Consider the following 24,954-nt stretch of genomic DNA (forward strand, 5'->3'; position numbering starts at 1 on the left):
AAATTACAGCTCCACAATTTGTTCTGATTTGTGTATAGGGAGTGCCGGTTTCATGCATAATTTAGAATGTCTGAGCTTTTTTCCAATAGACTTCAGTACAAACTCCTAAATATGTTATATCTATTATTCACCTGAAGCCAGCTCTACCCTGTGGCTACCACCACAGGCAGCAGTTGCTAGGAGGCAATAGTGGTAGCTGCCCCATCTGCTCTTCCTGAGCCCCCTACTACACAGCCTGTCCCTCATCTGCACAACTACCCTGAAGCCTCTGATGCAGCGGAAGACACAATCCCTTGCTGGCTTTGACACAAGATTCATCTGCCATACCACTTGGATTGTGCACATAGAATGGGGTGTGACAACACCTTGTCTTTTGCTTTGAACAGCAAAATGTCTTGGGGTGGCCCTATGCACACCACTCGAAATGAAAAGGAAAGAATGCATTATATACATCACAACTGCAAACATTTTGATTCATGTGCAAAAAAACGCAGTGACACAATCCATTGTCTCCTTATCATGAGAGAGAGAAAGAGAGAGACCCCACAAGCCTAGGAATGTCAACTCATAAGTAAGACCCACTAAATTCAACAGGACTTACCCCCAGGCAAGTCAGGGGGAAACAGGACTGCAACCTTAGTTTGTTGAGTTTGGTGGACATGCTATACTTTTGTGTTGAATTGTGGGCGTTAAGTGCTCTGCATACAACAAGCAAGTCTCAATTTTGTTTACATGGTTCCTTCAAGGCGCAAAGGATGCCATTTGCTTTTTGCTAGCTAATCCACTTTGACGGGAAGATCACATATCTTTGACTTTCAAAAGAATAACTACCTTTCTGTGAGCAAGAGAGATTGCTATGGCTGTCATTGCTGCTCTAAGTGTATGTACCTTAAATTCACAATTTCCCCCAAATTTGAAGTTTCAGTAGTGACACAACACACCACCTGAAAGAGTGAAATGGTACAACTGACTATTTGCTTATTAGTTTCCTTTCAGTCCTATTGAAAAGAAGCATTGAAAGGAAGCAGCAAGTGGATAAAAGAGCAAAATAAAGAAGGTACACTTTGTGTGCACTAATAATACACATTTCATCGTATTTGCCATGGCAACTAACAACAGAGAAGGCTCCCTACTGCAAATTGTAAAAATTACCCAGAAACACAAACAAAATGGCTGCACAAGCATGTGATGTACCTACTATATTATGAACACCACAAGATCATAGATGCCTTCTGGAAGCCATGCAAGCACATGTATTCAAATATGCTTTTGGTGGCATATCCTGCTTTTGCTCTTCTTCCAGCCCCACCTTCCTTCAGTACACCTGGGTGTAATTCCCAACAGTGAGTGCAGGTGGGAAGAAAAGCAGCTCCTCCAGTGTCATCATACAGTCATGGAAAGCTAAAACAAGAGGCATTGTGTAAGAAATGTCAAGGATGGCTCTGGGTTGGGCAAAGTGCCCTCTGCTCAACCTCTCCTGAACAGATTGATTCTGATGGGCTTCCTCATCAGCAGTGGGGAACAGTCAGCAGGGGATGACTGGCTCCAGACAACACTAGAATTTCCCACCCTGTAACATCACTCTGGGCCACTGGGGGAGATTCAACCCCACTGTTTCTTAGAGCACACTGCAGCTTAGAGCTGCACACTGCTGTTCACAACTGACCAGTAAACTACCTAGCATTGCTCAGGATGCTGGTCTAGCAAAAAAGAATCACAGGGAAACCAAGGGGAGGTGTCACAAGTAGTACCAGCCAGGAACCCAGACTCCCACCAGTCTTGTTTTGTTGTGAGGCTATCATTCTATTTTCTGTGGTTATGGGTATGTTTAATAAACATTAGCATTTCCATTTGGTTTTCATCCATGTTGCACGGTACAGAAAGAATCAATACTGCAGCTCTGCAGCATCTACTAAAAAATGTAAGTAATTGGATGAATACAATTGTAAGGTCATTTATTTCAGCTCTGATATACATGCAGTGTTCGAGCATGAAAGCAGGGTTTGCTTCCGATGCTACATTAGTCAGACAAATTCATTATGAAGATAGCTACTAGCAGCCAGCCGTACAATGGTAAACGAGAGGACGGCGTTTTCTGTTTCTTTGCATTCAGAATGGGCCTATGTGGTAGTCTGAATAGCCATAGAAAATGCTGATCTCTTCAGAATTTTACTTTGTAAAAAGCAGCATTAAACAAGGCTTTTGGAAGACCATGTGGCTTATCAGCCAGAAATGTGTACTGTCTAGGACCATCTGTGTGATCCTGAGCTACTGAGTAAAGATTTCAGAGATAAGCTTAGACCCTCCAACATTCCTCAGATGAAAACAGGGTCATTTCTCACTGACCCTCCTCAACCCCCATTTTGTGTCATCCCCCCCCAGAGTATTTATTATCAGAAGAAGGTTGAGTGCCACCAAAACTACACCAATGGGGCACAGCATACACAACCTTTACCACACTGAGAAAACCCCTTAATCCCTATTTAATTATTTTCTTTGGAAGATTTACAGAAAGAAAAAAAACACACCAATAAATAAATTTTAGAAAGGGCCAAGATTAGATGCTTTGCGTTGCTCCCCATTTCTTCCCGCTCAGGGTGGCTCTGCCCACTGCCTACACCTCAGAGCATGTACATGGGGCTGGACCTAGGGGGAGGCATCCTCTCTTCTTCCTCACCTACTCTCCAGAAGCCACTAGAAGCTGCCCAAGGGAGGAGGCTGGCAGCAGCAGCCATGCAGAGGCCATGGAAAAGCAATGGAAAGTTCACTTGCAGGTGCCACGGCTGCCACCGTGCTTGCTCAGGAGAAGGGCTGGCTCATCCTCCTCCCCAAGCTCAGTACTGGTGGCACCAGTGAGGAAAATAGGGACATTCTGGGGTCAAATCTGAAGTTGGGATGGCTTTCATCATTCTGGAAAATCAGGACACTTGGAGGGTATGTCAGCTGAAGGAGGGCTGGCCTTCTTACATGGCAACCCTAAATGAGAGGTGGGAAATCTGTGGCCCTTCAAATGTTGTTGGACTCCAGCCCCTTTCACCCATAGTCAAGGTTGATGGGCAATGTAGGCAAACAACCCTGGAGGGCCAAATATCCCTCACCCCTGTCCTAGACAGAGACACTCAGGCAATGCTTGTAAGAGGTGGAAGCTTCAGCAGATCCAATATTCTCTTCCCTGATACAACTTGATCCCTTGCTGGTGCAGCATAGGAGAAGCAGGGGGAAATAATTGAAAGGCATAATGCTATAGGCAACAAGGAAAACTGAGAAACAGATCACAATGGGGAAACAGGCAACATCAATGGGATGGTGAGTGATAGATCTAATGGGGGTCAAAACTGGGTTTCTGCCTGCCTGCAGCAGCTAGTGGCCAGGCCTCAATGAGAAGAGAAGGCAGACTAGCAAAGTACTAATTTCTCATGGGCTGGTAGTTAAGATATCCAATAGAGAAAGGGCATAAAGGGTGCTGTGGAGGGACACCCTGTGGAGGGAGAGTATTGCAGGATGTGGATGCACACTGAGAGATAAGGAATCTTGCCAGTATTTAACAACTGGCTTAGAAAAGAAAAGTTGTTGATGGAGTAGGTTCAGTCCAATGCACATTTTCCACAATCCACGCACAGAAAAACAAACCTATATACATGATAATACACTAAGCAAAACAACAACCCAGTAGAATAAATAGTGAGTCTCAGTGGGCAATTGTTAGATGAATGGAGGGATGCAGAGATACTGGCCATGTTCAGACAATCAAATCCTGACCTAACAAGTACAGATGCACATGAGCTCCACCCATCTGCACACAGCCGCTTTGCAGAAGCAAGGAAACAAGTTAGGAGATCACAATTAACCATAGCTTCCCATTATGAGCAAACAGTCAAAGCAGGGTTAATGGCTTCCAAACAAGCCACAGTATGAAGTCATGATTCAAAGTTGGCTCATGAGCACTGAATTATTTGGATGTCATTACCAATAGCTTCCTGGTTTCCAAGTAACATGAAACTATGGTTAGCTTCAGTTTCCTGGCTAATTACCCTATTTGTGTGAATGGAAGAGTGAAGCAGGAGGCACACATAGATGCAAGGAGCTTGTGCATATCCTGGATTATTAAACCAGGATTTGATCATGTGAATCAAGTCATTGAAACCCATCAGACATTTCAGTAATCTTGTTTAAAGAAACAAATATGTTATATAGAAATGTTTCCAGGATTATTATTATTATTATTATGTTATTCCCCCCCCCCCCCCGGGTTCTTTCCAGATCCATTGCAATGTTTTCCAACCGCTTCCCCCCTGTTTAGCATCACTGTTGCTTTCAAAATCACACTAGTGGGATATTAATCATAAACAATAGAAGCACAGGAATGTTGCACATCCCAGTGTGTCCTGGAAGTGCTTTCACTGTATTCTTACTATGAGAGAGAAAGAAAGTGGCTCTCTGAGAAACAAATCATGCGATTCAACATCAAAGCAGCATGGGTAGCAAGAATAACTTGGTAACAGCAGCAAGCCCTTCAGTACACATAAAGGCACAATACCACTGAAAAGGACAGCTGTTTACAGGAGCTAGAAACACATGCTGCATGCAGCTATAAAGGTCACACATATGTGCTTCTGCTTCAGCCACCTCGAGATCAAAATTCCTCATTAAAAATTGAAGTTCTTTAGGCAGCCAGACTGTTTATAATTCAGTAATTACTGATCCAGAAATGCAATCTTAAGAGACCTGCTTTATCATGTGCTTGTGATGACTAGGAGAAGGAGGAAGGGGAACACAAAGCAAGAATAGGAGGCAATCAAAGGCTGCCTAGATTTTGGGGCTTGCTCCCAGACTTCTGTTAATGTAGCTCTTGTTTTCGATAAATAGCTAACAACTTAGTACCTGCACAGGGAAGGAGATGAATTCACAAAAAGTGGGGTGCCTAGTGTCACTGTCAAAATGAGAAAGCTCATGGTCCATCAACTATATGACGTTTTCAAATATCTCCCTGTTTCATCTCCTTGCCCAGAAAGTCAAGGCAAAGTGTTATCCACCAATAACATTCAACTCAGCCCTGACCCAAACGCTGCTCCATTCCTTCTCCCTTCCTATCAGGGTGCATACAAGAGCACCAGTAACAGTACTATACAGTGGTACCTCGGGTTACAGACGCTTCAGGTTACAGATGCTTCAGGTTACAGACTCCGCTAACCCAGAAATACTACCTCCAGTTAATAACTTTGCTTCAGGATGAGAACAAAAATTGTGTGGTGGGGGTGGGAGGCCCCATTAGCTAAAGTGGTACCTCAGGTTAAGAACAGTTTCAGGTTAAGAACTGACCTCCAGAACAAATTAAGTTCTTAACCCGAGGTACCACTGTAGTGCAATTCTACAGCTGCTTACACATGAACCCATTTGCAGCACAAGAATAGTGGGTGCTTGTCTTCAACATACAGCTTTCAATCTAAATTGAGGCAAGGGTAGGTCTGGTTACTTGATACATGTTTGAAAACCTTCCCCATGGTTAGGCATGTTTTTTCTTCCATGCACATGTCCCAGGTGAATGAAGAAGCGAGTGGCCATTGCAATCTTGGTACACAACAACAACATTGGGCAGGTGTGGATATACCCTGCCCCCCATTGCTGGGACTACCTACAAGTGCTTTCAAATGGACAACAAAGGCTGGGTAATGCAGTACCAATCTGTGGTGAGTTTCTGTTTTTGGAATGAAACCAGTTTCTCAAGAAGCAGTTTTTAGGGGCAAAAAAATAATGCAACAGATCAAGATTGTGTTTGGACTATGTGGAAAAAAGCACAGGTAGTCTGTTAATTCTAGGATAAAAGGACATTGTACACAGCCAACGTTAACATGTCTTTCACTCCTTTTCTCTAGAATTATTTGATGCTGCTATTCATTGTTTCTTTCTTTTTGGTAAAGAATGAGGTGAAAGAAGTGCCATGAGTCCCAGCATAAAATTGGTGCCATGACCCCCTGAAAAAATAAGTGCTGGTGCTATATACTGGTGATTACTGTCACACAAATTTTCTCTAATGACGGTTTCCTCCTTGTGTGCATGCCTCCTCTTCAGAAGCAACTACATACTCCTAGTTGAGGGAGAATTGTGACAGCAAATCTTCCTAAGACATTAACAAGGGCCAAATTTAGATCCCCCCCCCCTTTGTACTGCTGATCAGAGCAGGAATTATGAGAGCCCAAAGCGGCACATTCCCGAGCTCAAGGAAACAGATGAGTTGAGGTGTGTTTTGAAGACCTCATTCCCCAAAGAGAAAAAGGGAAGAGGAGGAGACGAGAGGAGAGAAAACAAAGCAGAAGGAGAAATGAAGTGGACTTTGATGGTGGAGCTGAGTGGAGAGGCTCACGAGACTGGAACTCGAGGGAGACAACCCTGATTGATACACTGAGGGGGTTAAGAAGAACAAGTCTTTAAGGCTTAAGCAGGAAAAATAACAAGCACAGTTGTAGGGAAGGATGTCATGAGTTCTCTCCTCAAACAAAAAAAAAAGGGGGGGAGGGAATCACTGAGCACCAACTTTTGAATTGTCTGCAATAGTATCATTGCCATACATCATCAGTGGCATGTTAGTGCAGAACTTTGCTTTTGTGTCTATCAAGACAGCTGCAGCTTGGCTTTCAACTCAAGTGGGTTCCTAGAGGAATGTCATAATGCCCTTGGTACACAGCTGAGCTGAAAGCCATCTTGTCAGTTTTCCTACCCATTGTGGGCCCCATACATTTGGGGCATATTTAAAACACTTAAAACTTCTGCTGGGAACTGCAGTTCATTAAGGCTGCTGGTAATTGTTGTTTTTGAAGGGCAAATTTCAATTACCCATTTTTTCAGACATTGGGAGTAGAATAGGTTTTTCCAGTGGTAGCTGCCACTCACAGAAAGGAGGAGACAATCCTTTCTCCGTGGAGCTTTCTGTACCATGCCCAACACTTTTCTAACCCTCCAGAACAGATTTCTAAGAGGGAGAGAGCAGAGGGGGAAAATCAGCTCCATTTCCTTTCATGACTTTGTTGTTTTGACTGATTTCAGCTGCAGTGATTTATTGTTTTATTGATGTATTAATTTTATATACTGCCCTATACCTGGAGGTCTCAGAGTGGTTCGCAGAATAAAATCACAATATAAAACAACAAAATATGCGATCAAAACAAAAACAACCCAATAACACCCCCCTCCAAAAAAAACAAACACATTTTAAAAGGGCATAGGATGTCAATCAAATCAACCAAAGGTTAAAAAGGAATGTTTTTGCCTGGTGCCTAAAGGTGTATAATGAAGGCGTCAGGTGAATTTCCCAGGGGAGAAAGCGTTCCACAGATGGGGAGCTGCTGTAGAGAAGGCCTGTTTTTGTGTTGCCACACTCTGGACCTCTTGAGGAGGAGACACACGAAGAAGGGCCTCAGAAGGTGATCTCAGGATCCAGGTAGGTTCTTATGGAAAGAGGCAGTTCTTGAGGTATCACGGTCCTGAGCCATTTAAGGCTTTGTAGGTCAAAAACAGCACTTTGAATTGGGCCCGGAAACTAACTGGTAGCCAGTGCAGTCGGGCCAGGATCAGTGTAATATCCTCAAACCAAGTTACTTGTACACCACTTAGAAATTATTGTAATAAGGTGGTATATAAATTGCCAAATAAATGAGTACAATAAATAAATGAGTGGCTGTGTCTTCTGAATGGAGTTTTCCTCTAGGGATCTTTGGATTTTGCATAGTGAGTTGCAAATAGCATTCAGAAACAGGGCAAAAAATCCCAAGACCCACTTTTGATTATTGCGTGAAGATGAAAAATTTCCCCTTGTGCATATTTTGAAATGGAAACCAAAAATGTATCTTGTCTCTTTTTGAAGATCATGACATCTGTAGAAGAGACAGGCGCGTCCTTCTCTAGGAACACAGGGGGGGAAAGAAGAGTCCCTCATATATGAAAAGAACATTTATTGATTTATATTTTATTTCATACAATTTATGTACTGTCCCACACTATCCACCATCAGCAGCATCTGAAGTTGCTCCATGCATATACTGATGTACATATGTAGAGCACTTTCACACACTCATTAAACACATGAGCTGCAAGGAAATGTGGCTGGTGTGTACATCAGTGGGGTGGAGTTAGCCTGCACAGCCATACCACACCCTCCTCCCCTGCTTTCAACACATGACTCCTCCACTATATAGATTTCAATGTGTCCTCTGATATAAACACCATGGGGCACCTGAGAATGTGAATTTTCCCATTCATCTCAGTGCAGCCCTTAGGAAGCAGCCTCCTCTAGTGAAGTATTCAAGGAATCACCTGCAGGTGACTCCTCCAATCACATCACATCACTGGATGTTGATAAGCAGCAGTAGCACCACCCTGGAAGCCATAAATGCATAGATGCCTTAATAGATAAGGAAAGCATTGACAGATAAGGTGTAGGCATGTCTATGAGTGGGTTATAAATGATGACAGCCATGGGGGTGGTCCAAATGGGACACTGCCGCACCAACTTCAGCCTGCCCTTAACCAACCTTAACTTGTCTGCCTTCTTACTTGCAACTAGTCCAGGAGGTGGCACTGCCTGGTAGGTTCTTCCTCCTGAGTCTCAGCATTGTTCCTGAAGAATTTACCAAGGAGGATGGGGAAAGAAATCTAAGATTGATTGATTCCGCCTGTCATTTTCTCTGACTCCACCTACTGGTGGCTTCCTTGCTTTCTGTCCTACCAGTTCATGGGCATCAATGGAAAACAGATTCCTTACAACTGGGGTTTTTTTGTACAGATACATATGTGAAAGACTGTTAAACAAATAGAAAAGGATCATTGGCATGAACTGAACAATCACACTGCTCCTTTTTGCAGTGGGGAAGCAAAAAAAATTGACAACTTTCACTAATATCCTTTTGGAAATGCACGTAATTTGGGGTTAATCCTGCACATTTAGGTTTAGCCCTATTTTCTTTTTAGCACAGTAGCACTAACATTTGAATCTTTCAGCAATCTGTTCCAACCCCAGGCCCATGCATAGGCAGTTAGGAGAGACCATCTCCTTCATCTGAATGGAAAGCTTCCCTCAGGCACAAACACAACTTCAGATTGATTTGATTTAATATTTCAGGCTGCTCTATGCAGCTCAGCTTCCGTCTGCCATCTGCTTTAGCGGTCTGCGGTGACATAGAGCACAGTATTATTGTGTTTGCTGAAGCAAGGCCATTGGTTAAAATATTAATTTTCAGAATTTTATGAGATTTGTATGAATAGCATATTTATCAGGGCAATCAAAATTAACCATTTACTATGTTCAGAACAGTGCTGCAATGCCATTTACACACAAGTTACAAAGCTGAAGTGAGGGTTCACTCTAATGTTCTTTGCTGCAACAGCTGCCCAAGAAACAAAATGTGCTTTAAACTAAATAATTGCTTGTCCCTTTGGGGGTGCCAATGCTGTTAGGAAAATGTCTAAGTTTGCCAACGTCCTTTTCTCATGTAGACCCATTGTGGTATGCTGGATAGTGTGACATTACAACAGGTTGCCTCTCTTTAAAACAAATTGTGCTTTAGGCTTTACTAGCACAGTAGACAAATTCTACATACTGTATTTGATGTTCTGATAATGCTAGACCAGTCAGCTTTACTTTGCTAGGGACTGGTTCTCAAACTGAAAAGTTTAGACTTTAGAAACAAATATCTTACAGTGGTACCTCGGGTTACATACTCTTCAGGTTACAGATGCTTCAGGTTACACACTCCGCTAACCCAGAAATAGTGCTTCAGGTTAAGAACTTTGCTTCAGGATAAGAACAGAAATAGGGCTCCGGCGGTGCGGCGGCAGCAGGAGGCCCCATTAGCTAAAGTGGTGCTTCAGGTTAAGAACAGTTTCAGGTTAAGAACAGAATTCTGGAATGAATTAAGTACTTAACCCGAGGTACCACTGTATTTGATGTGCCACTGACTCCGCTGCCTTGCAAGGCATCCCAATACATGGCAATTCAGAGGAAGGCCATATTGAGTTCAATAGGACTTAGTCCTAGGTAAGTAAGTACAGGATTGCAGCCTAAAGAAGCAATCCTACACACATTTACTTGGGGGGCCTATTGAGCACAGCAAGCCTTACTTCTCAGCAGACATATATAGGATTGTGTTGTCAGCTTTTCAGCTGAAACATCCCTTCCCCAATGAGATTCCTGGTAAACAAATTCTATCTGATTAGAGACTAGAGACAGAATAGTTCTCCTTCTCCCTTTTCCCTACCCTGGCATGTTTCTGTTTTGCAGATGTGCTGTCTGCAGCATTCATTTAACCATCCAGATCTCTGAAGCATTTGGTTGAGAGTGCTTTAGATGCTAGAATAATAGAATAATAGAATTGTGGAGTTGCAAGGGAGCCTGAGGGTCACCTAGTCCAACCCCCTGCAATCCAGGAATCTCAACACACATAATCTCTGACAAGTCCCACATCTGTCTGAAGAGGCTCAGCTTTGGTTCTTGAGTTGGGATTTCTCCCCCACCATCCCTATTACTATTCTGAGCATTGAGAGATATATGATTCTTCCCCTTTCTGCCATTGAAACAACAGAATCAGTAAGGTAAGTGGGCAGGTAGATGGATGGGGGGGGGGCTGCAAACAAATGGACAAGTAGAAAGATCACTGGGTTTGCAGTAGGTCAATTGGCAAAGAGTGCAGTTCTTCCCCAGCTTGGAGTAAAATCTAAACTGGAGAACCTCCCTCATCTCATGCTGTACATTTGTGTGTGTGTGTGAAATGTATACCTGACACTTGAGGCAAACATGATAAATCACAAAGTTTATATTCCAAGCCCAGGAATTACAGAGCCTGGCAACAACTCTAAGTGGTACAGAGAGCAATGTAAATCCACATCTAATCCTGCCAAATGAGACAAGGCCAGATGTCCTACCCTAAGCAGGCACAATATTGTACAGACCTCAGTAATTCCAATAGGCCACAATGGCTGGACGAATAAGACATAAAAGGATGGTGCCATCCCCCTCCATCTTGTTCATTTGACTTAATAAGCTTTTACAGAGTTACCACATTTTTCAACTCAAAGGTAGTAGTGTTCCTTTGGGGAGTGAAGCTATTGTATAAATATAGCAGTTTGCAGAGTGCTTCAGGATTCTCATGGGTAATAAGCCCTATTTAATCCTTTCATTAGTATCTTAAAATCCCTGACAACTTGAGTTAGATTTGAGTGTTCTCTTATTATTACTAATTATTTAAAGCACCAACAGTGTCTGTATGCACATGCAAGACACGGGTGAGTTTCTAGGACAAGTTTGGAAACAGGACAAAGAAAAAAGAAAAAACACTCTGGAGGAAAATTCAAAGACATAATTTTATATTTTTATAGTCTGAGTAAGAGGATGGATGAGGGATTTCACTCTTACCAAATGGCCTAGTTCCGTATAAATAACAAGAGGCCTGCATATGATCTGTGTCCAATTCCCTGAGGCAGCTCACCCATAGACCAAAAGGAAAAGATGGTAGTATTGGTCAACTTTTCAATGTGCCCCAATTTTAGGTGTTACACTATTTTAAATGTGTATATCATATCTTCTGGAACAGCTTCACAAAACAAGATTGGGCTTCCTGTTGTACAGAGGTTCTAGTCCACTAAGGTCCATCTTATCTCCAAGGCTGTTTAACACTTGCATCAGGGTTGGAGAAGCCCACGAGTCTCCAGATTTTGCTGGACTACAACTCCTACCATTCTTGGTCATTAGGCTTGTTTGTTGGGACTGATGGGAGTAGGATCCAGGTTTTTTGTGGGGAGGGGGGCTATACACAAGACACATGGGTCACCTCCCTCAGTCAGTCTAGCTCCTCACTACAGAAGCTCCAGCAGGGGGCTCTCAGCAATGCAGCCCTGCTGGAGTTGAGGTTTTTCATAGATTCTGGTCACAGCCACCCATGACACTGGCCTAGTATCCCTCTATCATTAGCAGTGGTGAGTTGAAAGTTCAAACAAGAACTTTTGGCTTGGAGTTGGGGTAAAAATGAGAGTAAGAGCACTCTCCTTTCTTTTTGCTGCTGCTACTACACAAGCTTTGTAGCACCAAGAGTGGTATAAAAAGCTCCTCTTAGCATCCCCCCGCCACAGAAGTTATCTAGAAATAACACGTAGTATTGCTCTAAAGACACTTCCAGAGGGGAAATTGGCAGGTGCCAGGAACAGTTCTTATTGCCTCCATTATCAGTTCGTTCCTTCCTCCATTTACTTCACTATTTCATCCACAAATTGGACAGTGAAACATGAGGTCTGTTTCGACTCTGCAGGTCCAATGATTTGCATGTGCATATCTCTACAATCCTCTGAACCCTGGGAGAGTGCTCCAGAGGACATAGGAAGCTTTGGATCTCCTCCTCCAAGAGCAGAAGTCCCTTCCTTGTCACCACAGAAACCCCTGTAGCCTTTGTTAGTTTCTGTTTGCCACTGAGCAGTGCTTTGGAGTCACAAGACTCTGTTTACATTCCAGAGACATTCCATACTGTTGGAAGTCTCACGGGAGACGGATGTGACGTACTGGTTTCCTGTTCCTTTGTTCCTCACTTGCTCTCTGCTCTCACAGAGAGAGGATGAGCTTTTTGTCTGCGTAGTTACCAATAAAACTCTTTATGCAGCCATAAATCTCATCACTTCCGTGTGTTGCTTTGATTATCTGCTGAATGGGGGGTGTGCCCAGAGCCTTATAAGAGGCTCAGGTTGTTAATCACATCGAGGTCTTGGCCGGAAGATGAGCATTATCAGCTCGGTCAAACGGAGATCCCAACAGCCCTTGCCATATTGGGTGCCTTCAGCACTGTGAACCGACGGGGGGGGGGGCATGCCTGGGGCAGATCACTCCCCAGCCCCTGCTTCCAAAATGGTGGGAATGTAAGGCAGCCCTGGCTCTGCTGTATATATTTTTTTTCTCCGTTTGGAAACATCAAGTGAAATTCAGCATTAGTCATACTCAAAGATGAACCATGAAAATCAATGGCCTCTGAGTATGACTAATGTTGGCTGCCACCCAATGGCAGGGAAATTGTGTCCCCTGAAAAACCTCAGAAAGAAGAAAAGAAAACCAGCAATCCACCTTTGGTTTTGCCCTTCTGACAGAGCACTAAAAAGGGCAAATCCAGCTTTTATTCTCCCACCCTGCCCAGTAAATGTATTTTATGAAAATGAGAAAGCACCTCCCTCTTTTCTTTCTGAAATTGCTGGCAATCCTTGTCAGTTGCACAAAGCCCCCACCTTATGGACAAGGACCCTGTTTTGTGTCATTTCAGTTTAAATCTTTGACTAAAACAACAATGATGAGGTATTGTCAAGGAGACCACTCCAAAGGACTGTCCAAGGGGGAGAAATCCCAGAGATGCCTTAAAAACAGATTCCTACTGTCAGGTTTTCCCTGGGCTCCAGAGCTGATGTGACACAGATGTTGTGAATGGTGTCAGACAGCATTCAAAGTGATGTGCCTGGAAGGATGATTTTTAATATATGTTTAAATTGCCTATCAGGCTACAAGAGACTGGAATGATGCAGCCGGGATTTTTCTTTGGTAGAGAATGGCAAAGAAAATCCAGAGAATAAAAGGGCTCACTCTACATAAACTGATGGGAAGAAGAAAGCAAGGTTTTCATTCTCGCTCCCCAAGCCCCTAAAAAAGAAGAATCAGATTTGCAAAAGAAAGGCAAAGAACTTGTAGTGATCAGCAATCAAAAGGGCTTTATAATCAAAAAAGTGATTTCTGCATTCTATGTCTCCATTGGCCTAGCTTATAAATCGCTGTAAAAATCATGCTCAGCTTTGGCAAACAGACAGCAAATCTGTTACATACATCTGTAGCATATATACCAGTATGTATAAGTGCCAACAATTTCCCCTAAACAGCACTCTTTGGGGGGCCCACCCCCCTCTAGAGTTTTTTTCTAGAGATTTCTTTATTCTCCTGGAAACCTCAGGTCCTCTCAAGCCTGCTGATATTTTCCTCTTGTACATGAATAGCAGTATTTGGGAGACTAGAGATCCACACGTAGATAATGACTTCATCCATTTACATATATAGGGGTGGAGAGACCAGATCCAGCCAGTGGGCGAGAATTTCTCCCACCACCACCCCAGACCAACCTTGGCAGGTGTGTGGGGCAGTTTGCCTGTAAAAGTTGGGAGTAGTTCATTATAATCACTAATCAACTAATCAGAGATTACAGAGAGTCACATGAATTAAAACTGCACCTGCAAATGGACAAAGCAATGAGCCCATTTGAAGGCAAACGTCATAGTGCAGCCAATCCAAACAGGGCTCATTGTCAGAGCCAATACACACAGCTCTCGCTATAGCTTGGGTGGCGAGGTGGGTTACTCCTGTCAGCAAGTTCCATGTGCAGAAGAGCACTTTAAGCTCCTGAATGTTTGTTTGTAGCCATGTCTTTACCTGCATCTCACCTGAAATCACTTAGGGGTGTTAGATGGATGTGGTTTGATGAAAATGGTCTCACGGGTCAAACTGAGAATCTGTGTTGGGCCTAATTAGGTTTGCATGCCAGAGGTTTCCCATCCCTAGTATATATCAAGATGCTATTTAGATTTCTGACTTTTCGCTGTGCTGAGATTGAGGATACGGAGGGAGGAGCCTTTCTTCCTCTGTAATGCATTTGGGCATGGAAGCATCTGGTTCTGTACAAGTTGACAATGTGCTTCCATGATGATAACAACTGCTGGTAAAGTGGGTACATGTTCCATGTAAATTGGCAGGCCCCGTTTGTCAAGGAAGATACAACTGGAGTATTTAAACCAGAATCTTCCACACACAAAAATAATTAAACTCCATTAGCTAATAGGGAGGACAGCAGCAGCTGCCAGAGTGGTTAATAAAACTAAATCCTTTCAACTAGTCTCTTTGAAGACAGCAAGTGTTTGAAGTGAAAGTCACAGGTAAGACGGGCTGATATTGTTGCATGCAGATTTAATGTTTGATTGGGGATAAGAAGGAGGGAGGGACAAAATGCTAGCAATTTGTGCCACATGAAATGTTGTCTCTCTTTCAGTGCTGGTAATGTCTGTGCTGGGGGGGGGAAGGGTAAGGAGGAATAGCTGCAGAGCTGTCTTAAGCATTTTTCAGCTGTGCACCCCGTTAAAATAAATAGATGCAGGATGAAACTAACTGCTGAATTTCTTTGTGTTAAAGAAACAAGATACCACTTTGGGGAGGGGGAGATGGCAAATTGTTTCCTTGGCAAGTAGGTTGTCTGAGTCATGCAACCTTTTCTGCCTGCGGGATGGTTTTGGGAACTGTTTTATTGCAGCGGCAATAAGAGGATCTGGAGGCATAGAGTGGCACTGTGAACCTAGTCTGGCAGTGGCATCATCACTGTGTACTAGGACACGGAAGGGGTGGGATGCTGGCAGCATCTCAATGACTCAGGAGCATGGGTGGGAGTGCCAGTTTGGCTCTGCCAGTGTACCCAGACTGCCCTGACCACCCCCTCACTGTTAATCACTTGGTAGCGATGCAGCTGCCAAAATATAAAATATTTCTTAACTGCCCTTCATTTAAAAAAAAAAACAACAACCCTCCAAGGTGGTGTACAAAATTATGATTCATGTTTTCTCCCCTTGTTTCTGAAATCTAACAGATTTTGCTCTTACTTAGGGGTGTTAGATGGATGTGGTTTGATGAAAATGGTCTCACGGGTCAAACTGAGAATCTGTGTTGGGCCTAATTAGGTTTGCATGCCAGAGGTTTCCCATCCCTAGTATATATCAAGATGCTATTTAGATTTCTGACTTTTCGCTGTGCTGAGATTGAGGATACGGAGGGAGGAGCCTTTCTTCCTCTGTAATGCATTTGGGCATGGAAGCATCTGGTTCTGTACAAGTTGACAATGTGCTTCCATGATGATAACAACTGCTGGTAAAGTGGGTACATGTTCCATGTAAATTGGCAGGCCCCGTTTGTCAAGGAAGATACAACTGGAGTATTTAAACCAGAATCTTCCACACACAAAAATAATTAAACTCCATTAGCTAATAGGGAGGACAGCAGCAGCTGCCAGAGTGGTTAATAAAACTAAATCCTTTCAACTAGTCTCTTTGAAGACAGCAAGTGTTTGAAGTGAAAGTCACAGGTAAGACGGGCTGATATTGTTGCATGCAGATTTAATGTTTGATTGGGGATAAGAAGGAGGGAGGGACAAAATGCTAGCAATTTGTGCCACATGAAATGTTGTCTCTCTTTCAGTGCTGGTAATGTCTGTGCTGGGGGGGGGAAGGGTAAGGAGGAATAGCTGCAGAGCTGTCTTAAGCATTTTTCAGCTGTGCACCCCGTTAAAATAAATAGATGCAGGATGAAACTAACTGCTGAATTTCTTTGTGTTAAAGAAACAAGATACCACTTTGGGGAGGGGGAGATGGCAAATTGTTTCCTTGGCAAGTAGGTTGTCTGAGTCATGCAACCTTTTCTGCCTGCGGGATGGTTTTGGGAACTGTTTTATTGCAGCGGCAATAAGAGGATCTGGAGGCATAGAGTGGCACTGTGAACCTAGTCTGGCAGTGGCATCATCACTGTGTACTAGGACACGGAAGGGGTGGGATGCTGGCAGCATCTCAATGACTCAGGAGCATGGGTGGGAGTGCCAGTTTGGCTCTGCCAGTGTACCCAGACTGCCCTGACCACCCCCTCACTGTTAATCACTTGGTAGCGATGCAGCTGCCAAAATATAAAATATTTCTTAACTGCCCTTCATTTAAAAAAAAAAACAACAACCCTCCAAGGTGGTGTACAAAATTATGATTCATGTTTTCTCCCCTTGTTTCTGAAATCTAACAGATTTTGCTCTTACTTTTTTTTGTATTTAGTCACAAAGACTAGACGCTCATGGGGGGGGGGGGAGCCAGCTCAGGCCCATTCTTTCTTCCGGGACTGTCCTGAGGTCTGAATTAAATTGTTGTCTCTTGTCTCAGGCCTAAAAATGAGATGTGTAATTTGGGACCCATTTGTGGGCCAATCCAGACATCTACAGATGCTCCACCAAAAAGAGCCCAATTCAGGTGTGAATACCAGAAGAACCCTCTTGAAGCATGGACATTTGGGATTAATTTAATAGGTAAAATGGGCGGGATTGCCAGAATGAGCATATTCTGCCCACCCCACTTGTTCTTATAGCCCACCAATTTTTTGGAGGAAAAGTGTGGAGCTTTCTGTTACATGTTTAATAACTCTGATTTCCCAGGGTTCTAAAACCTGCAGGGAACCTTCATGAATTCAGAAGGCTCACTGCTTCAGACAGTCATCCTCCACAAGATGTCCATCACATATTTTATAAGCCCTGAATTTGCACACCTGAGGAGGGCTAAAGTCAGCCAGTTATCATGCATACATACACGATAGTTTCATGTTGTCTTTTTTAACATGCTCCTTCCTATCCTCTCATCCCTGTCCTGTCATAACCTGGATAAAACCTGAAGCCCTTTGACATCATAAGTAATTGGCATACTCAGGTCCTTCTGATTTCAAATTAAGCACATATCACTTACTTCTTTTTTGCATTCCCTTGTCAGAATCTAAAAGTTCCTGCACAACAACTGCAGAAGTTAAATGAGAAAAAATGAAGTGAGAGATGCAATGTGACATCTTTGGTGTCACGGGACAGGTATTTGTCAGACTTTGGAACAGAATATTTTACATCCTACCGCCCAGCCTGCTCTCTGGGCCATGCTGCCTGACATCTGTTACATTAAAAAAAATACCTTACCCATTATTTGGCTGCAGAATACCACGGGGGAAGCATTTCGACTCAGAACTACAGACCTCTGCAGAAATGTGCACACATTAGTTTGCATACAGAAGAAATTAATTTGTGCTGAAACATTACACATGCATTTTATAGATAGGTGGTATGCAAAGTTTTTGAGGCATCACAAATGGCCTAGACAAGATAATGTGTGTTCCGCAAAGTATTCAGACTAAACATAAAGATGTGTGCAATATAAAAACCTGACAGCCATGCATTTACTATTATTAATATTTCATTCAGAACAGATTGCTTCAGTTGTGTATTCAGTACCCAGCGGCCTCGAGTGCTAATGGTTTTTCTTATTGTTCTGGAAGGGTCAGTAAAGTATTCCACTCATGTCTGAATATGCAACCCCTTTCTGGGGCAAAGTGTGTGAATAACACCCCCAGATCCATATGGTGATTCTTCTGTGATAGGCAAACCTACCTCATCTCTGCATTTCAATTTGCAACAGACTAGACACAAAGGAATTGTTTTCCCCTTCCCACTCCAAAAAATACTCAGAAAATAAATGGTATTGTTTCTGAGCTCATTCAAAAGTCCAGGCCTCTTTATCTTCCCAGTGCCTTATCAAGCACTTCACTGCCACTGCCCACCCCACATTCAGCATCTTTCCACCTCCCCCATCCCTTTTCAGGAAATTGACCTGCTTGTGGCAACAGCAGCAAGGAGGATTCAGAGTCCAAAGGTGCATTCCAGGAGTCCTAGTGCTTGTAATGCTGCTGTAACATAAGCCCCTTCACTCATTACTTGTGTGGCAATAGCATGGCAATAGCATGCCCTGCTATTGACTTGGGTTTCGGGTCATTATTTTCGAGCCCTTCATGTTGCCTTCCTTCAACACCTGTGTGTTGGAAAACCCTGCTTGTGAGCTGCAGCTCACATGAAGATGCTCTACACGCTTGGGGCACCTGCATGACCCGGTGTCACACAAATCACACAAATCTCCTATACATGAGCTCATGTGCTCAAATTTCCTTCAAGACAACCATGGCACAATTCTTCATGGAAGCTTATGTGCCATGGGAGGAGGGCCCACCCCCAAGGCAGCGCAACATTGCATGAATTGCACTAGAGTATTCAGATTCCATTGCTGCTGTTACGACTCAGTAAATTTTAGTGGCAAAGGGAAAGGGGTGTGTGCTGTGGTAAGAGGTGGCTTTCCCTCCACGAGAGAGCTTAATATGAGTTGGGCCTAAACTTTGAAGGAGCTTCCAGCCAAGCTCATTGTCATTTCGTCATCACTGAAGTAGTTCACCTCTGTCATACCTGTCTGACGTTCACCAGTAGATTGTAACAAGAAGCATTGAGTTGGATTCTTCTCTTCCTCCACTTAAACTTCCCTTCATTATTTTTGTTCTATGGTTCTCTTTGTGCCACTAAATATATTTCTGGTGAGATGGGGAGTCAAATTGCACCCACAACACCATTGCATAGTTCTGATATCCAAAGTTTGCTGCGTTATCATGGAGATGAAAGGTGGACCAAACTTACTGCTGGTTAGCTTAGCACCATTTCATTAATTTATTTGCCCACAAGGTTCCAGAGAGGAGGCAAAGAGCACTGACCTAGGGCTGAGGGCTCCAGGCAGCTAGACACATCTTTGCCCCATTAAGACAGGCTTCCCCAACCTCATCATTCCCAGCCTGTGTTGATGAAGGCTTAAAGGGTTCACATAAATATACAATATCACCATGTAAATATTTCAGATGCTCAACATTCTAACATTGGTTGTGTGTAGCATTATCTTACATGGCCTATTTATTACTTTCCTTCAACAATCTTTGCTTGTGTTTTATCAGGTATAGATTCCTTATGCAAATCCTGACTGCTATTTTACTTATTTCCCAAATCATATTGTGCTCACACATTTAATAGTATGAGAGCAAAAGAAAACCCAGAGGTGGAAAGCCCGGGGGGCAGGGAGGGGGGAGCAGTGGGAGGGGGGTTGTTGCAAAGGGATTGCCAAGAAACAGAAGAATGCAGTTGCTCCATCCATCGAAATGATACAGTTAAGGGGAGAAAAGCTGAAGCAGTACTTTTCAATGCCAGCAAAAGATTCCCCAGTACAAATGACTCAGCCATTAAAGAAAGGAAGTAAATGTGTTACCATTACATTTTTAGTAACTGTTGAGACCTTCTAGAACTGTAGCTTCTAAAACAGGATATCAAATGGAGGGGGGTGGAGAGAGAGAGCTTTTCCTTCTCTAAATTCTCCTTGCAAATAAAGAAAAGGCCTGTTTGTTTTCCTTATAATCACTTCAAAGCAATCCCCAACCTTGCAATAAAGTAAATTCAAAGCAATTAGAGAGCAGTTCTGAGCAGAAAGACCAAACTGTGTTTAGAGCTCCTTCCCCCCACCCCAAACCTCTGTAAATTGGTTCTGCATACATTTTCATTGAAAGGATGTTATTCCTCTTCTTTAAAAAAAGAAAGGAAGAAATGGAGGCAGGAAGCAGGATGCGTGTGTCCCCCCCCCCCCCGTTTTCTTTAAAAGAAGTAAATTTGCAACGACAAATAGAGATATGTTGTGTCTCTGGAGTGAGATATTATATTGCTGTTTGCAGGCAAACCAATTCAGCATTGCCCTGGTAAACTCTTATAAATTGTAGCAAACAATAACAGCGAGTTTGGGGGGGGGGGCGGGAGCGGAGAGAAACAGAGTAATCTGCAGTGCGCTATGATAATAATAAGAGGCATACTACAATATTCTGTTACTTTGCCATCTTTACAATTCTTGCTCCCTAGAGGTCTTGGGGGAGTTTTCCTTTGTTTTTTCCTCCCCCTAGCTTGCCAGACGACATTTCTATGAAATGTAAAACTGATGCTTGCCATGCCCCCACAATGCTTGTAGCTATGAGAGCAACAGAGCCCCACCAAACCGAGATGTGGTTTAATTTCATTGTGATACAAATAAATGTAACAATTAAGAATATAATTTCAGGAGATGTCAGCGGCATAATTACTTGTATGGCTTGCGGCCAATTAAGCGGTAGGTGAACCAGCTCACATAATTGAAGCACAGAAGGTTTGAAGCAAGGTGTTCGTGCTCTGGATTCTGTCAATGTTTTGCTGAACTCTGCACTTCTCATTCTGACCACCCCAGATGTTGTTTGCAAAACAAATTTGGTCCCCAGCATAGGTAACCGTAATCTAAACAGTAGCATGCTGCAAGTGGCAGTGGTGGTAGGGACCCACAGTGGGAGACCTACCAACAGATGGACTTGCATTAAAAATTCTGTACAAGGAAGACAAATTTGTTGCTGATTCAGGATTCCACCCCCCCTCCCCAAACTCTCATGGCTAAAGATGCCATTTTTTCACAGAACAGCGTGGATCGTTCAAAAAGTTTATGACATTAAGCTTTACTTCTAGCTAATATGCTTCCCACATTGCTAATTTGCTTCAAAGGGAACTTCCATGGAAGAAGAAAAAGGTGGACACTTGTGCAACATTGCCAGGGCAAATATATCACTGCATGCTCATCAACACTGGGAAGCTGTAATTAGTGATGACGATTGTGTGCACATGCTCAGTAGAAACAGCATGAGACACTTAATCTCAGGGTCACGGGGTTCAAATCCCACGTCGGGCAAAAGATTCCTGCACTGCAAGGGGTTGGACTAGATGACCCTAGTGGTTCCTTCTGACTCTACAGTTCTGTGATTCTATGTACACATACAATTGTTTCATGTGACAGTCTACATCCATCTTGTACTCTACTCCGTACACTAGATGGTGTGGTGTAGTGGGGACAATGTTACACCCAAACCAAAGAGACCTTAAGTCATGACTCTCATGGAGGTCCTTAAGTGAGACACTACACAAGGGTTCACTCAAACGCCTTCATGTGCCAAAAGAATGTATCAAGGGGGTGCACTGAGTAGTGCTGCCCCCCTGTAAATGCTATATAGTATGTTAGAAGAAGCTCTTTGTACATAGGGTTCCTTCATGTGAGGGATGGTCCTACTTAGCTCAGGATTCCCCCATCACTTGGTGGAGCTCAACACACACAAATCGGTATGCATGTATGACCACTTCTCTTAGGTGCCCAGTTTGCGGCTGTTAGTGGCAGAGTGTGTGGCAAACTCACATGTATTTTAACACTTACATAGGTGTGTCTCACCCTCATCCATACTCTCTGTCAACTTCACCTACTTCTGTGGCAATCCTGAACACAGTTACTGGAAAATAATTTCATTGAACTCTGAGACGATTGTGCTGCACAAGGGTAGCCTGCTTCGTTGCTCTCCATTCTTATGGTTCTTTATCTTTAAACTGGGTGTTGACCGGACAGCCCTTCATACAGGAGACTCCTTCAAAATAGAGGGCCATCCTTCTACAGCCTGCAAAGCAGAGAACTCCTGGAAACAGGAGTGACAATCCTAAATTCATCATTAGCCTAATCTACCAGGAGATAAGTGCCATAAGCATCATTTTCAATGCACCTTTCTTCCACATGTGATTTTCTAATTGTGAAGATGCCCAGTCCTAAGCATGCTTTATATAAATCTATTCATTTCATTCTTTGAGGAGAGAGTAAATATAGGAGAACTGAAAGCATGCAGAATCTGGAAGACCCAAGTATGCAGAATCTGGGAGAGTCAAGGCTCTATTCTCTACAACTTCAGTTCCCTGTGTGTAAACTGGGAGTAAAAGCAAGCAACCACATAGTCTGGTCACATGCACTTATTGAGGAAACGTACTGTCCCCTAAAATTGCATGCAAGTAAAGCAAAGCACAAGTTGTAAAATGCTTTGAATATTAAATTTCTTATGTATGAATAATATGATAATAACCCTTCAATTCAGAAACATCTTGTATGTTTTAATAGTCATTTTATTCCACCCACCCCAGAACGCCATCCGATAATGAGTATAGTTTTTCCTTTCAATTACATAGCAAGTGTGGATTCCACAATTTGGATGGCTTTAATTGCTTTAAGTTTCTGCAATTAATAATCTATTTCTGTCATTAGGTGAAAATGAAAAAGATTATCACGTGTGTGTGTGTGTGTGTGTGTGTGTGTGTGTGTGTGTAAGTAACAATAGGCTGTGATTGCTCTCAGTCGAAAGTGATGAAAGTGCCCTGCTTGAGGTGCTCAAGTGGAACTGCAAGCATCCCTTTGTAGATGCTGCTGAACCAGATAATCCATTAGCACCTGATCACAGGGAAACATTTACTCTAGATTAAGAGGAGAATTGTGGGCATGCTTAGAGGAAAGAGATTATGGCTTGGTGGGCTGCCATCTATGCAAGCAAAGTCCCAAGATATGCCCTACATTTCAGAGATGAAAAAAATACATAGGCATGCTTGTGTAACACAACATTTGAGCCTCACTCTGCTCATAGTTATGTACTGTAGAAGACTCTTCACCACCTGGCTTTATCTTATGTTCACTTGCTCCTGCAGCAGCCTGTCTTGCACTGACCTAAAAGCCCAGAGAGTAGTGATTATTTTGCCAATCACAATTGGCCTACAAACCATAATTCAAAATATTCAAATTCAAAATATACTTCAGCAGCAGCTGTAGTTGTGTAAAATGTTGGCATGTGCACTGCGTGGTATGCCCCGATATTCATTTTGGTTGGGACATGAACCACTGGTGAGTTATTGTACTTATTTCCACACAGTCTCTTTTCATAATCAATTAGTTGCAGCCCTGTTTGAATACCACAGAACCAAAAGTAGGTTACTGGAGTTTCATTGCTATGAACACTCACCTGAAAATAAGTCCCATTGAACTGTATTTGGCTTACTCATCTATAGAATTGCACTGCATATCTCTCATTTGGCATGTGGCCTTAAGTTGATGTCTCAGAGATGGTTCCCCTGGTCCCACCTGTTCTCTCCACAGGACATAACGGTCTCTGGCAAGACACTTAGGAGGCTACAGAGATTCCAGTTGGCAGCAATAATAGCTCCTATGGTCAGTCCAGCTCTGGAATTTTATAGTACGGATTATGTCCTATTGAATTCATATTTTAAGGGCCATGAGAGACTCTTAGATATAATTATAATTTATTTAAATGGGCTTGGTATTATTGCTGCATGTAGTGAACATGATGTATTTTATATTATTAACACAGAGCATTAACATTGGATGGTTGTGGTGTTTTCCATTTTCCAGATACTTTACAACAATAAATGCCATTTTCTGATAGAGTACCCCTTCTTTCTATTTTGCTCTTTTTATTTCCATGAAGCAGTAGCAGGGCGGGAAAGTGGATGAGCTCAAACCAATTTTGCTTCTAATTTTCTTTTTCTTCTTGGTTTGCAGGAAGCATGTTTATAATTTTTCACAGTGATAGAGACCTACTTTGACAAATTTACCTCAGGGTCCTATGTGAAGAGAGCTCTGTGGGTAGGAGGACTCTTTAAAAACTGCTTCACTGAGGCAGTTTTCTATAGGTTTCTCACTGTCCCTAATGCCTCTATACTAGCTCTGGGCTGAAATTATTAGATGTTGCTGTGAGGGTGTATGCAAGCTTTCAAAATGTCTCAGCAGTTTGTGAAATAGGTATGGAGATGCAAAAACACAATTTCTTCCTTCTCGGCCAGGAATTCATTCCAGCAGCAACATTTCTAGCCCACTTTTAAAACCCTCATTGGATGGTACTCATCCAAGGAAAAGTGCTATTCAGAATGCTGTCGTGCTGCAGTCATACTTAAACGTTACAGTGAAATGCCCAAAATGCAGAAATTACCAACAGCCATGAAAAATGCTGAGAGTCATACACAATCTGATGAATGTCCTAAATGATAAAGTTATGTTAATGAATGATGATGCTGACAACAACCATTAGTTGATTTTCCACATTCATTTATCCTTCTTTCTGCATTTTTTTTTTACATTCAGTAGATGTGTATGGATAGTGATATATATTGCTGTCTATCGTGTATGACAGTCACCTGCATATAAGTCCTGTTCTCACCTTCTACCCCTTCCCCCACATGCTACCAACACTATTGACTACCTTTCAGATTTACACAACAACTTCACAGACCCATCTTGCCTTATGCTTTTCAGTCATAGAATTGGAAGGGACCACAAGGGTTATCTAGGCCAGCCCCCTGCAGGGCAAGAATCTTTTGCTAAATGTGGAGCTTCAACCCATGACCCTGAGACCCTCTACCGAATGAGCAATTTGAGACAAAGAGT

The 24,954-nt window shown here is 42.9% G+C and overlaps 1 protein-coding gene across 2 annotated transcripts in view; it reads right to left on the bottom strand.

Moving 5' to 3' along the window:
- DAB1 (DAB adaptor protein 1) overlaps nucleotides 1–24,954 on the bottom strand; it is a 654,787-nt gene that overhangs the window by 442,354 nt on the left and 187,479 nt on the right. The window contains exon 1 of one of the 2 annotated variants that reach the window (XM_083742751.1): nucleotides 19,909–19,928. The exons of the other annotated variant lie outside the window; for it this stretch is intronic. The gene's annotated coding sequence lies outside the window, so the exon portion shown is untranslated. Of the gene's footprint in view, nucleotides 1–19,908; nucleotides 19,929–24,954 lie in introns of those variants that run through there. 2 annotated transcript variants of the gene reach the window in all.

The sequence above is a fragment of the Podarcis gaigeae genome, assembly GCF_964106915.1.
Source record: "Podarcis gaigeae genome assembly, chromosome: 6".
Classification (NCBI taxonomy): domain Eukaryota; kingdom Metazoa; phylum Chordata; class Lepidosauria; order Squamata; family Lacertidae; genus Podarcis; species Podarcis gaigeae.